A 16,219-nucleotide genomic window follows, 5' to 3' on the forward strand; every position below is an offset into this window, starting at 1 on the left:
GCACGGCACTCCTTGCGCGCATCAGCACTGTGCATGGGCCAGCTCCATGTGGGTCAAGGAGGCCCGGGGTTTGAACCACGGGCCTCCCTTGTGGTAGGTGGATGCCCTAACCATTGGGCCAAGTTCGCTTCCCTAAACTATAGACTTTGGTTAGTGCAGTGCTTCAATATTGGATCATCAATTGTAACAAATGTACCACATTAATCTAAGATGTTAATAATAGGGGAAACTATGCGGGGGAGTAGGGGTGGAAACTCCCTACACTTCTGTTGTAATTTTTCTGTACATATAAAACTTCTCCTAAAAAAGGGGAAGGGGATAATCTGTGGGAACCACTTAGTACACAGGAAGTACTCAATAAATGTATGTGACTTTAATGTTTGAAGGTTCCATTTGAGCTTCAAACAATGTTATAAACCAACATTGGTATAAACACCTTGGTACAACTCACACACATTGGCACTATTTCCTTATTTATTCCATTTTGAAAGATGCTATTTACTAGTCCCAGTGCCAAGGTAGTTTAGCTCATGCTCTTCCCCAGACAGACAGCTGAAGTCAAGAATGGAAATTCAATTTTCTAAAGCCTTGATGAAATATTTATTTAAATCTTATAAACACTGCAAAACATGTTTGAGGATTTGGATTTTTCCCTACCTGCCAGCTCCTCATAGCTTGCCAGTTGCTTGGATAAATAAAAGAATTTTAATAAAAAGATTCTGCCTCTTTTGCTTTTTAAGATAAACAAAAATTATTTTCCAGGTTCCGCTAAGAGACTGCCTGCAAACAAGTCCCCTATGGGATTCCCTTTCCATTTGGTTCCACCTTCTCCCTGAAGGCTTCGCAAGGGTAGGTAGCGGCAGGAAGAGGGTTTCCCCTAAGGTTAGAAAATCCTCTAAGAAAGTTGACTCCAATGGGAATAGGCAATCGGCACAGAACCTTCAAATCTGGTAAGAGAAGCTTGTCCCATTACGGGTCTTCAGCACTTTCAAAGATTAGTAGCATCAAAAAAGGCCAGAGGTATAGCTGGCTCTAGGCAGCATTTGTCTCTGAGACTCTCTACTCTTTTTGTCCCCCTCCCCTAATACTTTTCAGGGGCCTCATCCCCCCTCCCCCAGCCCCCAGCCTACATCCACATTTCACATTCCTATTACCTCAGTGGCCAGGAAAGCCTCCCCTGTCCCTGGTCCTCTTCCCTTTCCTCATTAAAACTGGCCCATCCCACAGTCTCGAAGCCAAACTCAGCATGTAAATGCAATGCCTTCCCCCCAGCGTGGGACATGACACCCGGGGATGAGCCTCCCTGGCAACGAGGGACCACTATCAACTACCAACTGATGATGCAACTGGAAAATGACCTTATACGGAAGGTTCAATGCGGATCGGCAGAATATCCACGTCTACATAAAATACCATGACTTTAAAATGCTGTTTGACCTAAAGTAAGGGGGAAATGGAAAGGAGAAATGAGTTTATATGGCTACGAGTTTCTAAAAAAGAGTCTGGAGGCTGGCAGAAGGTTTGCCCTCATGCACAACTGAGCAGAGTCAGAGAGACAGATAAAGCAGATACAACCCCCAGATATTGGTTCCTTTGAGGGCTAAAGAGACCCATGGGAGTTATGGTCATGGCCGATGGGGTTTACTACCAGGGCAGATGGCCCCTCTCTGGAAATGGTGTTTATGTGTGATGAATCTCGACTCAGATGGGATCTCCCTTCATAAGACTTTCATGCTAATGTGCTGGAGGTGCAGTTAATGTTGGGGTTTAAGATATATTTAGGGGATTTGAATCTCTGGACTGACAATGTGATAGCTAGATCCTGAGCCTCAACAGACTCCAGCACCTACAATCTGATTTATTGGACTTACCACACTCAGCTAAGATGGAGTTGAAGAAGGACAACCACCACACCATGGAGCCTAGAGTGATTACAACTGAAAATGGGAGGATTGCATCCAGCATCCAGGTGGAATCTGAGCCTCCTCTTGACATAGAGGTGCAATGGACACAACCAATCCAATGTCCACATAGAAGAGGTGGCATTGGATTGGGAAAAGTGGACATAGTGGACAAAGGGTATGGGGAAAGGCAGGAAGAGATGAGAGGTGGAGGCATCTTCGGGACATGGAGCTGCCCTGGATGGTGCTTCAGAGGTAATCACCGGACATTGTAAATCCTCACAGGGCCCACTTGATGGAATAGAGGAGAGTATGGGCCATGATGTGAACCAATGTATATGAGGTGCAGAGGTGCCCAAAGATGTACTTACCAAATCCAATGGATGTGTCATGATGATGGGAACGAGTGTTGTTGGGGGGGGGAGGGGGGGGGGTGGGGTGGTGGGGTTGAATGGGACCTCACATATATATTTTTAATGTAATATTATTACAAAGTCAATAAAAAAAAAAACAAAAAAAAACTGGCCCATCCCAAGTTCCACCTCATCAGGCCCCTGCTGTCTTCTGTTGAAAATGAACCGAACTTATCACACACAGAGGCAGAAGAGATAGTTGTTTACGTGAATGATTCAAATCACACCACATCGAATGTTCTCCTTCCCACACCCCAAAATTTTCACCCCATATCTGCCATGGCAGCTGAAACACCATCACTGGGGTTTGTTGGCTTTGGATTCAATCTTGACTGTTTTCACAAGCACCTTCATTAGAATAACCAAGAAAAGTGTCATCACATCATGGAGAATGGATCACAAGACAAGAAAGTTGACAGACAAATCGAGAGGAAGAAATAGGTCCAGAGCATAATGGATTATCATTTTATTTTAAAAGAGCAGAAAAAGCCCTATTTAACAAAGAAAGGATTAAGAGAGAAAGGAAAGTTACCAGGGATTAGGAATAAATCTCACCCATTTCACAGTCCTGCTTAGTTCCAGCACAGGGATAATAACTGGATAAATCAGTCCTCAGCAGTCCTTATCTGGCTGGGATGTCACTCCCACTCCTCTTGCCCCCACATCATCCTCCCCTTCTTCCCCTGCTCCACCCTGTGAAATCTGCCTAAAACCAATCGAAATGTGCATTTTACTTTTAAAATGATATCGATATGGAAATCAGGTATTGCAGCAAAATAGCAAGGGATATAGTTTTATGGGGAAGTGGGAACCTTTCAACAGGCCTCTCAAAACCACTACATTTTTGTGGCAGTTTGTTTCATTATACATATGACAGGGCTTCAACTGTAGGTCAGTTTCATTCTATTTGTGTCCTGTAGAGTCTAGGCATAGTATCTTGACTCATTAATTCATCAAATATGTATTGAGTTCCCACCATCTGCCAGGCACTGTTAAATTCTGGAGATCCAAAAAAGAAAGCCATATTCCTGACTTTAAGGACCTGATATACTGGTAAAACGGCGCTCCAAGACTCACATCCCTCATTTGTAGCATTTGCCAAATTCCATGATGTAAATATTCTCACCGTCGTGGATATCAAGCTGTCATCACTTCAGCACTAGCTCACAACACTCCTGCACAACCACAGGACCTCACAGTCTAGCAAGGGAGACAACCGGTCAAGCATCAGTTCTAACACAAAGACAGGCACAAAGTGTGTGGAACCACAAAGGCAAGAGACAAATTCTATCAGCAGAGTGTCAAAGGAAACAGAAAAGAAAAATCTTGACCTTCTGTCGCTAAGAGAGCGAGTCTGGTATTATGCCCACTAGATCGTGAGCTGACTGAGGACAGAGACTACGCTTCCCTTTTTACTGCCTCTCTCTTGGGATGTCTTTTGGTGGGCTTTTCAAGTATATAATGTATGTTGTAGGCATTAAACTGAGATTTTGAAGGAAAGGGGATTAATATGAGTAACTTGTTCCTTTTTCCTGGTGGCTGCCCAAGTGGTTTTCAGATTTCAAACAAGGAAAGCTTGTAATTGCTAAATGCACTCTGAAAACTCATTTTATTGTTTGGACTTCAGTTTTAATTAACTGTGCATATGGCTGCTCACTCATTAGGGTTGTATGGCCCAGCTGGGGACCGATCCTCCTGGCATCTGGGCTGAGTTAGCTTGGGCCTTTGGGATCTGGGTCTGTGACAAGAGGTTGTGAAGGAAAAATTTGGAAAAGGTTACAAACTCAGGTGCCAAAAGCAACTGCATTGATCCTCCAAAGTAAGACCAAAATGACAAACAGCCATAGAGAAATGTTCCAAGATAACAAATCAAACTTGCTGCACAGCAGAGACTGACCAAGAACCATCAGACGCTCTGGAGAACTAGTGTGTGCAGTTTTTGAGACTCAGCAATTTTCAAAATTAGAATTGAATGACATGGCACCAAACCTAATAGCAGAGGAAGCCCAGTGACCCAGAAAATACCATCCCACAAAGATGCAAGTCACTCTGACAACCACTTCTTTTTGTGTGACTGCTAAATCTCATTTTTAATGCATTTTTAAAGCTCCAAAGACACTTAGGAAAACAAGTTTGTTGCCCTGGTAGACCACAGAACTTGCAACCTTTGGGAAAGAGGGCTTCCTTTCTGGAAAGTGTATGTCTCCCTGTACTTATTTTAAATTGCATACTGAAGCTCTGTCTATCAATGTCAAAACAGCCAGCCTGTTTGATTATTTTAGTAGGAAAAAAATCCCATCAATCAATTATTGATATTGTGTAGACAAAACAGAGAGTTGATTAACTAGATTTCCAATTGGTTGCTAAGGCATTTAATATGAAGATACCACTCCAAAACATACATAAGAAATGATAAACAGGAAAATAGTTTAAAGTAACTAGCAAAAGCTTCTGGCATCCTACAACATCAATTATAAAAGGCAAATTACTATCAAGTTTTCTTTGATTTCTTTACTGAAATAAATTAACTCTTCACTAGAGTCTATCAACCTCAGTTCATTCCCTTTCAAAAAATGCTTTTGTCAACTCTCTAAAATTCAAATTTTCTTTAATGTATATATATCAGCAGTTGTTCCAGGGGACCTGAAAACATGTTCTTAGTAGCAGAAGTACAGTAGCAACTAAAACTGCATTTATTAGTCCCTCAATTTAAGTGCAAAAAGTCACTAATCTGGAAACCTCCCCAAAACCAAAAAGTTTCCCCAAATCATTAGCATTTACCTTGGTAAGCAACAAATTCCTAAATATTAATAATATGTATTGAATTATTTTTTGCATTCTAGCTACTTCCAAAATGGCATTTAAAGTGGTTTAGACAACAAACCCAGATACTTTTCAACCATTAAAACAAGGATAAAATATCAAGAACCATGCACTTTAAAAGAGAGTCATTATTTCACCAGAAAAACAGGCTAAGAAGAGTTACTATAATTGAGCCCCTAAATTTTGCTTTGGTTTTTCTAGCAGCAGATAGAAAATTTGGTGAATTATATAATTCTCATTCATTAAAATAGGAACAAAGCTTCATCCTTGGCATGAATTCTTACATAAAGAACACTAAACAACAATAAAAGGTAACTTTTAAGATAATTTTAAAGATGCCAACAAGCTCTTCACATGAACATTTTTTTATATTAAACCTCAAGGGCATACTATTAAATCATAATTCTATGAAGCATTTCTCCAGAATAATAACCTAATGTGGTTCAGGTATGTAATTTTCTGGTGCTTTAACTAGATGCAGAGATACAGCCTGGAAAATCTAAAAGAGTAGATGATTAGAAACTCTGTTTGTTTACTGTTTTCATTAACTGGGCTGCTCAAGCAAATACCATGAAATGGGTCAAGTTCAACAATGGGGATTTATTCACCCACAGTTTTGAGGCTGGGAAACTGTCCAAATCAAGGTGGTGCCTTCTTCCTGAAGACTGCAGCTTCTGTGGCTGGCTGTTGACAGTCTTTGGTCCTTGGCTTGTCACATGAAAGGCACATGTTCCCTAGGTCTCCCTTCTTTTCCAGGTTCCGTTGATGTTCAGCTTCTTGCTCGGCCTTCTATAAACGGAGATACAGAGAGACAGAACAAGGAAGCTGCCATTTTGATCCATGTGAGAGAGAGGACTCTAGTTTCACCCACAGCTGCAAAAAGAGAAGCCCCGAGAGGCTGGAGAGGTCTGGAATCGGCAGAGCACAGGGGCCTGGAAAGAAGCCCCTGGGCGGCTGGGCCCACGGAGCAGCTCAAGGTTAAAGAGACCAGCCACAGGCCAGATAGCCCACAGCCGAGCTCGGGAAGAAAGCTGAGCAGCGGAGACGGAGAGAGCAGGTCCTGAAGGAGACAAGCCCTCCTCGTGGTCTCCCACAGCTGAGCTCCGGGAGACGGTGAACCCGGAGGGGGAGGCAGGGACCTCGGCAATGATCTGCCACCATCTTGCTTCATCACGTGGCAGGACCCCGGGATCACCAGTAGCTGACTTTGGTGAGAAAGCATCTCTGATGGTGACTTGATTTGGACATTTTCATGGCCTCAGAACTGTAAGATTTTACCCCAAATAAAATTCCCGTTATAAAAGCCAACCCATTTCTGGTGCTTTGCATTGGCAGCCCTGTGGCAAACTAAAACAGCATCTCTACAGAAATCTTTTCCTTATTAAGCAATCCAAAGTGTCCAAGAGAGCAGTTAAAGCTCCCAACCAGCTATCTGCATTGATTTTTTTTCCTTCTTCTTCATAGATTTGCCATACTGCTGAGAAGATGTCTGTGAAGAACCCCCAAACCTAAGAACTGGGAAGCCTCCGGTGGATCTGTGATGAAAAGCACCAATGTAACTTTGCAAGAGGCAGACTCACTTTTTATGAGTACAATCTGGGGAGACAGAGACTGAGCTCGGGGGTTGTTTTCCTCTTCACTCTCCAATACACAGTGCCTAGACTGCCTTTGCTGAGATATCCATTTTGCCATGGCGAGGACCACCAGGCAATTAGGTTCTTTCTCTCTCCAATTTTCAGCAGGAGTACAGAGTTTTCTTTTAACTGTGCAAGAAGCCACTGCCATGGTAACATAATGAACTCCAAGAGCAATTTGATTGATTGATGATGTTGTGGTGAAGGAGGATTCACATATATAACAGTGAAAAAAATCACAGCTTGTTCACCATGGGCTGAGTTGATAGGTCTTGTTTATTAGACACTAATGATATGTCATATTAGTTTAGCCTTATGCAAAAGGAAATTTTTTTTTCCTCCCTTGCTCCCTGAAAAATGATGATAAAGAAATTGACCATCAGGAAAGTGAGCCGATCTCATAAATTTAAGAGACATGATAAATGTAGCTGAAAGAACAATATATTTGCAAGGCAGAGCAGAGCATTCAAACCCTACCCCCCACAATGCCTGATAATTGATGTGGAGCATTCTCTCACTCCCTGACTTAGGTACACTTCACTTTCAACCATCCTCTCCTCTCAACTGATCTTCCTCTTTGTAGTGGGGAAAATATATTTGAAATACCTCTATATGTATTTTCCCTCTTGGAAAATCCAACTTCTTCCCTGAGAACTCAGACACTATTCTTGCCCCAAGGAAGGAAGGGGAGAATGCCAGTTGGGAAGAAGGAGAATATGACATGGGGCAGGGCCCATCAGACCAGAAAGGCAATTAGAAACCCTTCTAGTAGCTGGTAAGAAATTATAGAGCAGCCGTTCTCAGAGTATGATCTGGGTTCTTCTGTGAGTCCTCAAAATCCTTTCACGGGGTCTATAAGATCAAAATTATTTTCATGATCTTACCAAGATTTGCCTACCATTATTTGCCTCTTCCTCGCTCATTCTCTGAGGGAGGTATAGTGCAGTTTTCCAGAGAGTACACAACACACAACGTTATTTTATCAGAACAATTTGAGTGAAGACATCTTCATTAGATACATGGTATACATAGTATAGATACATAGTAAGCATACAGTAAGTGTATAATAATTGGTAAGTCCTGAGAACGGCTAATATCTTTTATTAGATAAATGCTTAATTGGATTGTCTTCTATTGGACCACACATTAAAGAGATTTGGGAAAATATAAACAATGCTTTTACTAACTTTTTCTTGTTCTGGAAAATAATACTTATGTTCATTGTTTTACAATGCTATTTATGTTACCAGGTTGTATTGGCTTCCTGCCTGACAAAACAAATACCAGGCAATGGGTTGGCTTAACAACAGGGATTTATTGGCTCACAGCTGCAGAGGCTAGAAGGCTTGCTTCCTCCCAGAGTCAGTATCTTCTGGCTGGTCAACAATCTCTGGGGTTCCTTGGCTTTTCTGTCACAATGGCAGCATCTTCTCCTTTCTCTTCTAGGTTCCACTGACTGGGGGTTTCTCTGCTCTTCCGTGGCTTCTCTTTCTGTGTCCATTTTTCCTTCACTTATAGGGACTTCAGTCATCTTAGATCAAGGCCCACCCTCACTCAGTTTGGGCACACCATCTTCAGAGTTCCTCTTTCCAGATGGATTCACACTCACAGCACCAGGGGCTGGGACCTGAACATGCCTTTTGTGGGGGGACATGATTCAATCCCCAGCTCATGTAATGGATTTATTAAGTTATTTTTTAATGAATTAATAAATAAATATTTAATTTTTTGTTTAAGCTTTTAATACAGTAAGCATCCAATAGATATAAGCATATAAACAAAAGCTCTTTGAGCCATGAGACCAAAAAATTTGAGAACCACTGTGAGGAATCAGAAAGAAACAAGACTAAAATAAATATATTACTGCTGGGGATTGAATCAGGTTCCACAAAGGACATGTTCAAGTTTTAATCCTCATATCTGCTGGTGTGAACTCATATATAAATAGGACCTGTGATGTTATTTTTAGTTAAGGATGGACTCATTTGCAAATAGGATATTCAAAGATCCTATATAGATGAGGCTAAGCTGTATTAGGGTATGGCTGGAGGCCTTATTAAAAAAAAAAAAATCTGACAGTCAGTAGAAGCCCTAAACCAGAAGAAGCCAGAGAAGAGAGAGAGATTGCCATGTTGTGATGGAGGATTGCCATCACCAGAATGCTACCAACTCAAGGAGAAAGCATGGCCTTGCCAGCACCTTGATTCTGTGAGTTAATAAATCCTTCTATTTAAGCAACCCACTGTGTGTCATCTGTCATAGCAGCACTGGCAAACTAAGAAAATGCACCATACTCCTAGAGAAAGGACTCAAAATCCCAGATCCTTCCTCACCTTGGACCTCAGCCCAAGATGAGTTGGGAGGAATTCAAGAACATCCTGCTAGCCTGGGTGAATCCTGGGATGGCTATGAGCCCTTCTGGCACCAAGATCAACAGCAACAGGAGTAGTAGAACAGCACAAGGAGGCAGTACCTGGATAGAAGGGCCCAAGTTAGCACTTGCATTTCCCATTGTCCATGATGGTGCTTGTGGGAAGGGATGCAGGAGGTCCAGTTTCCATGCACCCCAGTGGGGACAGGTGGAGTAATTATAGAAAGAACTGGAGTCTGTCTACTGGCCACAGCAAGAAAGCAGACTGTGGCATTTTTTCAGTCTCTCTCTCTCTCACACACACACACACACACACACACCACTGCCAAAGGCTTGGACAAGGACCATCTACTTCCACAGTGAAAAGACCAGTAGGTATGAGCCACCCTTTAGCAAAACCAGCATGGGATGTCCTGTGAGCCGAGAGAATTAAGGGATTCTGAACAGAAGGCTGCAAGGATAACAAAAGCCACCATGAGGCTTTCGCCTTCCTGAGGCAACATCTTGAGAAGGAGAAAGGGGAAAAGCGACATTGAGAATCTAAAGGGAGACTTCTGGAAAGCTTGTAATTTAAGCTAACTAAATACTTACAAAGGACTATTTATGCTGGAGAACACTAAGTTACAAGCTTTAGGCAAATTTAAGGTGTTTTTCCCACTTTGGTTGAATTGTTATTTTGGAGCAATATGAGGTCAACTTTTTTTTTTTTTTTTTTTTGTACACCTGAGTCATAGTATTTAAATTTTGTGACTGCAGGTAAACCTTTTTTTTATTCCTCACCCTTTCCCTTTGTCATTCTTTTCCCTCCAGTACAGTTCTCATTTTGTTTTACTTCCTTTCCTCCCCACCTCTCATTCCTCTGCCTTCTTTCCCCTTCTTCTGTATTTCTCTTTCTTTGTCCTCTGCCTTGGACCAGTAGGTGCTAACGTCAACCCACTGACCCAACAGTATGCAAAGCCCTTCCCAAGAGCTGCCACCAACTAAACCATTTACTCTGAGCTTCTAGAGTACACCAGGAACTTTACACAGAACGTTTCCCTTAATTTTCACAACAGTCCTAAGGCGGATTTTATACTCGTATTTTACTGCAACAGGGAGTAATTAGGAAATTTGCCCGTGGACAAACAACTGGTTCTATACCAGGGCCAGGAACTAAACCCACATCTGTCACCCAACCAAGCCCATTCCCCTTCTACTATATCAAGTGGCTTTCTCAGGTACAGTATTTTAACATGAGTTGTTTGCACCCCAGCCTTCCCTGCCCTTTTTCTTTCCTTCCCTTGTGACGTGTTTCTCCTATCCCCGTACTCTCATGAGTCAACGATTATAGGAAAATCAGGAAATTGGGAGCAATTACACACAAAATTGTACATGGGTTATTTTCTAATAGTGAACTGCAGAAGCTCTAGCAGGGAGACCATAGTTTATACTTTTCTTTAATTGAACATTACCTAAGAGTTGATGATGTGCTACAGTTCATACTGAAGTCAAAGAATTGCTAAAACTTCCAAAACTTTATTAGGTATGATTTTTAAGTCACTACATGCCAGGCACATAACTAGTTAGTTTCCATATATTATCTCATTCAACCCTTGCAACAACCTTGCAAAAAATATAACCCCATTTTTATAGATGAGGAAAGTAAAGCTACCAGGGTTTAAAATGCTTTTTTAGGAGAAATGAGTTTATATGGCTACGAGTTTCTAAAAAAGAGTCTGGAGGCTGGCAGAAGGATTGCCCTCATGCACAACTGAGCAGAGTCAGAGAGACAGATAAAGCAGATACAACCCCCAGATATTGGTTCCTTTGAGGGCTAAAGAGACCCATGGGAGTTATGGTCATGGCCGATGGGGTTTACTACCAGGGCAGATGGCCCCTCTCTGGAAATGGTGTTTATGTGTGATGAATCTGGACTCAGATGGGATCTCCCTTCATAAGACTTTCATGCTAATGTGCTGGAGGTGCAGTTAATGTTGGGGTTTAAGATATATTTAGGGGATTTGAATCTCTGGACTGACAATATGATAGCCAAGTCCTGAGCCTCAACAGACTCCAGCACCTACAATCTGATCTATTGGACTTACCACACTCAGCTAAGATGGAGTTGAAGAAGGACAACCACCACACCATGGAGCCTAGAGTGATTACAACTGAAAATGGGAGGATTGCATCCAGCATCCAGGTGGAATCTGAGCCTCCTCTTGACATAGAGGTGCAATGGACACAACCAATCCAATGTCCACATAGAAGAGGTGGCATTGGATTGGGAAAAGTGGACATGGTGGACGATGGGTATGGGGAAAGGCAGGAAGAGATGAGAGGTGGAGGCGTCTTTGGGACATGGAGCTGCCCTGGATGGTGCTTCAGAGGTAATCACCGGACATTGTAAATCCTCACAGGGCCCACTGGATGGAATGGAGGAGAGTATGGGCCATGATGTGGACCATTGACCATGAGGTGCAGAGGTGCCCAAAGATGTACTTACCAAATCCAATGGATGTGTCATGATGATGGGAACGAGTGTTGTTGGGGGGGGAGAGGGGGGATGGGGGGGTGGGGTTGAATGGGACCTCACATATATATTTTTAATGTAATATTATTACAAAGTCAATTAAAAAAAAAGAAAAAAAAAGAAAAAAAAGAAAAATCAGACACTTCAAGACAAAAAAAAATAAAAAATAAAAAATAAAAAATAAAATAAAATGCTTTTTTAGGAATCAGCTAGTAAATTCAATCTCATGTCTGATTCCAAACCTTAAGTTCTTTCCACTACTTGCAATAATTATGTTTCATTGATATGTTACAACCCTGCTGCTAGCATGTGACTTGGTTTGGTATGAACTTTTCAGATTCAGTGTGTCACCTCAGGCAGAAAATTGCTATATGGAAAGGATGCAATAGCCCAGCAATATGTTTTTTAAAAACAGAAACAAATCAATTTATCTGTTTTTGTATTGCATGGAGTTTTTTCTTTCCTTTTAAAATTCTCCTGAATGATGGCAGCATTGAAAATGGCATTTTGCAAGCTACTTTTCTTGGTTATCATCTACTAACTTTCGGTGTCTTTTTTCTTTCTTTCAGAAAACAGTGAAATAGCTGAGCTATTAAACTATAAATTGTACCAAGATGCAGTTTAGGACCAAAGTAAACCTTGTGCTTTTTGAACGGGAATTTTTAAATACTGAAATGCAATTCATTACCTGAACAGTAGGACAGGTGTGAACTTTTCCACTTCTCTCCAGTGCCTGGGGACAAGTGACCTGTGGTTTCATCAAGGAAACACTGTAGGAAAGCAGATATATTCAAGGATCTCATAATCAGAATGAACTTTTCAAAGGCACACAGCCATCCTGTATGCATTGCAGGATGGGCTCCAAAACATTATAATGAATAAAACATGGTGCAGAGCACTGTGCTTAATATACTATCATCTATGTTTTTTTAATGATCCAATGAATACACACACATACACACACACACACACACGCCTGGGTATGTTGAATAAGCAAATAAGTAAGACTCATAGGTCACAGCTAGTTCTTGCTCTGCCTAGATGAGATCTTGAGCAGGCCTCTATCTTATCTGCAAACTCTTAGGTAATAAAAAGACCTCCAGTCACTTCTAGTCACAAAAAATATTCTCATTTTAATAGATACCATGTATCTTCCCATGTAGTAGACAAAGCTCCAAACTTCATTCAAAGTTAAAAATCTCTTCCCTCTGCAAGTCCGGGCTGGAAGAAAGCAGTTGGAGGAAGAAGACATGGTCACCTAATTCCATACTGACTGGCCTAGCACCCTGCCCCCCACAATCCTCTAGACATTCGGTGGTCTCTGCTCCTCCAGAGTTGATGAGAAGACAATTGAAGGTAGAGACAGGTCTTACAAGGTGCTGTTGTGTTTCGGCCTTGATGCTCTTTGGACACTTTTGCTCATGGTGTATTAGCCTATTCACCAGAAAACTCATTGGTGACCTCTTACCCACAATCCCCTTAATACAGCTACCAGCTCCTCCAGCTGGCCACTTCCTACTACCTTCAGTTCGCTCTTTCCAGCAGGCCACTCCAGAGATTCTCTCTTTTAGGATCCAGACACCCCTCCAGGTTACCCTCTTAGCAGAGTTTCTCTAAAATCACTCCAGACATGGTCTACACTGGATCTACTAGAAATACTCAACCTATATCCCTACAAACTGAGAGTGCAGGCCATGCCCTAGCAGCCACTTTTCTTTAAAGCTAGCTACCATAGACCTCTGGCCTTTAGGCTTTTTCAGAGATGGATTTGGCATCAGCCTGTGAGCCCTGCAATCTCCAGAGTTATCATGGTCCCCAAGTCTTCTCTTCCACAGGGCAACATTATTAGTTCCCTTAATAATTTTTTATATGATGTGCTTTCAAGGTGAAATCAGTTAGCTACTGTTGTGTAACAACCAATCCAAAATTTAGTGGTTTAAAAAACAACATTTATAATAGCTCATGAGTGTACAGAGCAACAAGATGGCTCTGCTTATCTAGTCCAAGCTTAGCTGATCTTAGCTGGGCTTATATATGCATTTGTAGGCGACGGACTTGGCCCAGTGGTTAGGGCGTCCGTCTACCACATGGGAGGTCCGCGGTTCAAACCCCGGGCCTCCTTGACCCGTGTGGAGCTGGCCCATGCGCAGTGCTGATGCGCGCAAGGAGTGCCCTGCCACGCAGGGGTGTCCCCCGCGTAGGGGAGCCCCACGTGCAAGGAGTGCACCCCGTAAGGAGAGGAGCCACCCAGCGTGAAAGAAAGTACATCCTGCCCAAGAATGGCGCCACACACATGGAGAGCTGACACAACAAAATGACGCAGCAAAAAGAAACACAGATTCCTATGCCGCTGACAACAACAGAAGCGGACAAAGAAGACGCAGCAAATATACACAGAGAACAGACAACCGGGGTGGGAAGGGAGGGAGAGAAATAAATAAATAAATCTTTAAATATATATATATATATGCATTTGTAAGTCCAAGAAATTCCTACACAGGTGTGGTAGTTGGCTAATTCTTGACTAGACTGATGGTCACAGCTGGGCCATGTTTCTCTCATCATCCAGCAGGCAGTCCTGGGCTTGTCACATTGTAGAGCCATGATTCCAACAGGAAGTGTGGAAACATACAAAGCTTAGTGAAGTCCAGACTCAGAATTGGGATGCCATCATTTCTGCCACATTCTTCACCAGCCAAATGCAAACACGAGGCCTGATTCAAGGGCTGGGGAAATGGTCTTCACCTCTTGATGAAAAGAACAACATGGTAAAAGTGGAAAATGTATGGAAACAGTGAGGAGGGTGAAAGATTGGGGAAATTTTTGCGATCTGCTACACAGGCAATCCCCTATCCCAGTCTTTATGATAAGCTGTTCCTCACATGGAGCCCATTTAACCCTAGATCTATTAGTATAACATGACAGAGCATCAGCTTGTAAGGAAAGCCATGAAAACATTTTTGACTAATGCTTGACACTACTTTTTTTAAAAAAAAAAAAAAAAAGGCTAAGCTACATGAACTCATGCAGCAGGTTTTACTCTAAGTTCAGAACCTTACGTATACCCTTGCTGAATTTCATCTTGTTAGTTTGGGCCCATTTCTTCAACCCCTGGAATTCTTCAGGCTTCTTGACTGAGAAGGCCAAAAGTATAGTCCAGGCCATTTCCTGTCAGAAAGTTTGGGTCCAATCAAAATGAAAAGCTCTTCAGGCAGCAGCATTCTCCACACATAGGAGGCCCCTCTGACACGATCCAGCTCAAAGAGGAAGAAGAATCAGGAGGTTTAGTCGGTGCAGGTTGTGGTGGGCAGAATTACGGTTCTGGTTAGGAAGACATCCTTATGTGGAGAAAGCCCATAAGATCAAATACGGATGTGTAGTGCCAAGTCAATCCAGGAGCCCCTTGTGGAGGTAAACCTAAGACAATTCAAAAAACAACATGCGTGCTCATTTCGGTAGCACATATACTAAAATTGGAACAATACAGAGAGGCTCAGCATGGCTCCTGCACAAGGATGACATGCAAATTCATGAAGCATTCCATATTTTTTTTATGCAAGATGAAAGAAAGGAAATCAAAGAGCAGGACAGTGAAGGAATAAATCAAAAGGAAGAATATAGGAACCAGAAGTTAGCCAATGGCAAATTTTACTTTTGGGGGTGGAGTGGAAGGAAACATGTTGGGATAGAACACAGGAGAAAGGAAGTCAGGCAAGCCTCTGATGCATTTCCTGCCCATGATTTAGAGTGCCAAAGCTATTGTCTATTTAACAGATCACTGAAAGGAAATCTCTTTAAAAGGGTCTCCTCATTCCAGTCTTAACAGTCTTAAAGAATAAGGCTGTCTGATCCACTAAATGAATGTAATATGGAGGCTTCTGCAAATAGAGCATTCACCAAGATAGACCATATCCTGGGCCTTAAAACAAACCTCAATCAATAAAAAGAAATGAAATCACGCAAAGCACGGTCTCACCACAAAAGAAATGAAAAACAGAAAGATATCTGTATCGGAAGTGAGGGTGAGGGCAATATTTGGAAATTTATATTTGCAGAATGTATCTAAAATAGTGCTTAGAGGACAATTTTCCATTTAATGCTTACATAAGAATTAGAGAAAGATCACAAATGCTATTTCCATTTAAAACATAAAAAAAGAAGAGTAAACCCCAAAATAAATATAAGAAAGGAAATAAGAGCAGAAATTAATAAAATTGAAAACATAAAAACAATGAAACCAAAAGCTCGTTCTTTGAAAAGATCAATCAAACTAAGAGAAAAAAAGACAATATCAGAAATAAAACATGGACACAGGGAATTAAAAAGATAATAAGGAAATATCACAAACAACTTTATGCCCATAAACTCAACAACTTAGATAAAATGGACAAATTCCTTTAAAGGCACAGAAAAAAATAGACAGCCACAACTGGCCCTATATCTACTAGAAATATTGAATCCATAGCATGGGGAGAGGACAGAAAAAACACCGAGACCAGATAGCTCATTGGTGAATTTTACTAAACACTTAAGGAAGAAATAACACCAATTCTATTAATATAAAA

The 16,219-nt window shown here is 41.7% G+C and overlaps 1 non-coding gene across 1 annotated transcript; it reads left to right on the top strand.

Annotated features, from left to right (window-relative positions):
* The first annotated feature begins 15,097 nt into the window (after window positions 1-15,097).
* LOC111759496 (U6 spliceosomal RNA) lies at window positions 15,098-15,204 on the top strand. The gene has a single exon (XR_002793464.2). It is a non-coding gene; the product is annotated as a U6 spliceosomal RNA (small nuclear RNA).
* The last annotated feature ends 1,015 nt before the right edge of the window (window positions 15,205-16,219 follow it).

Source organism: Dasypus novemcinctus, chromosome 14 (assembly GCF_030445035.2).
Source record: "Dasypus novemcinctus isolate mDasNov1 chromosome 14, mDasNov1.1.hap2, whole genome shotgun sequence".
In the NCBI taxonomy this organism is placed as follows: domain Eukaryota; kingdom Metazoa; phylum Chordata; class Mammalia; order Cingulata; family Dasypodidae; genus Dasypus; species Dasypus novemcinctus.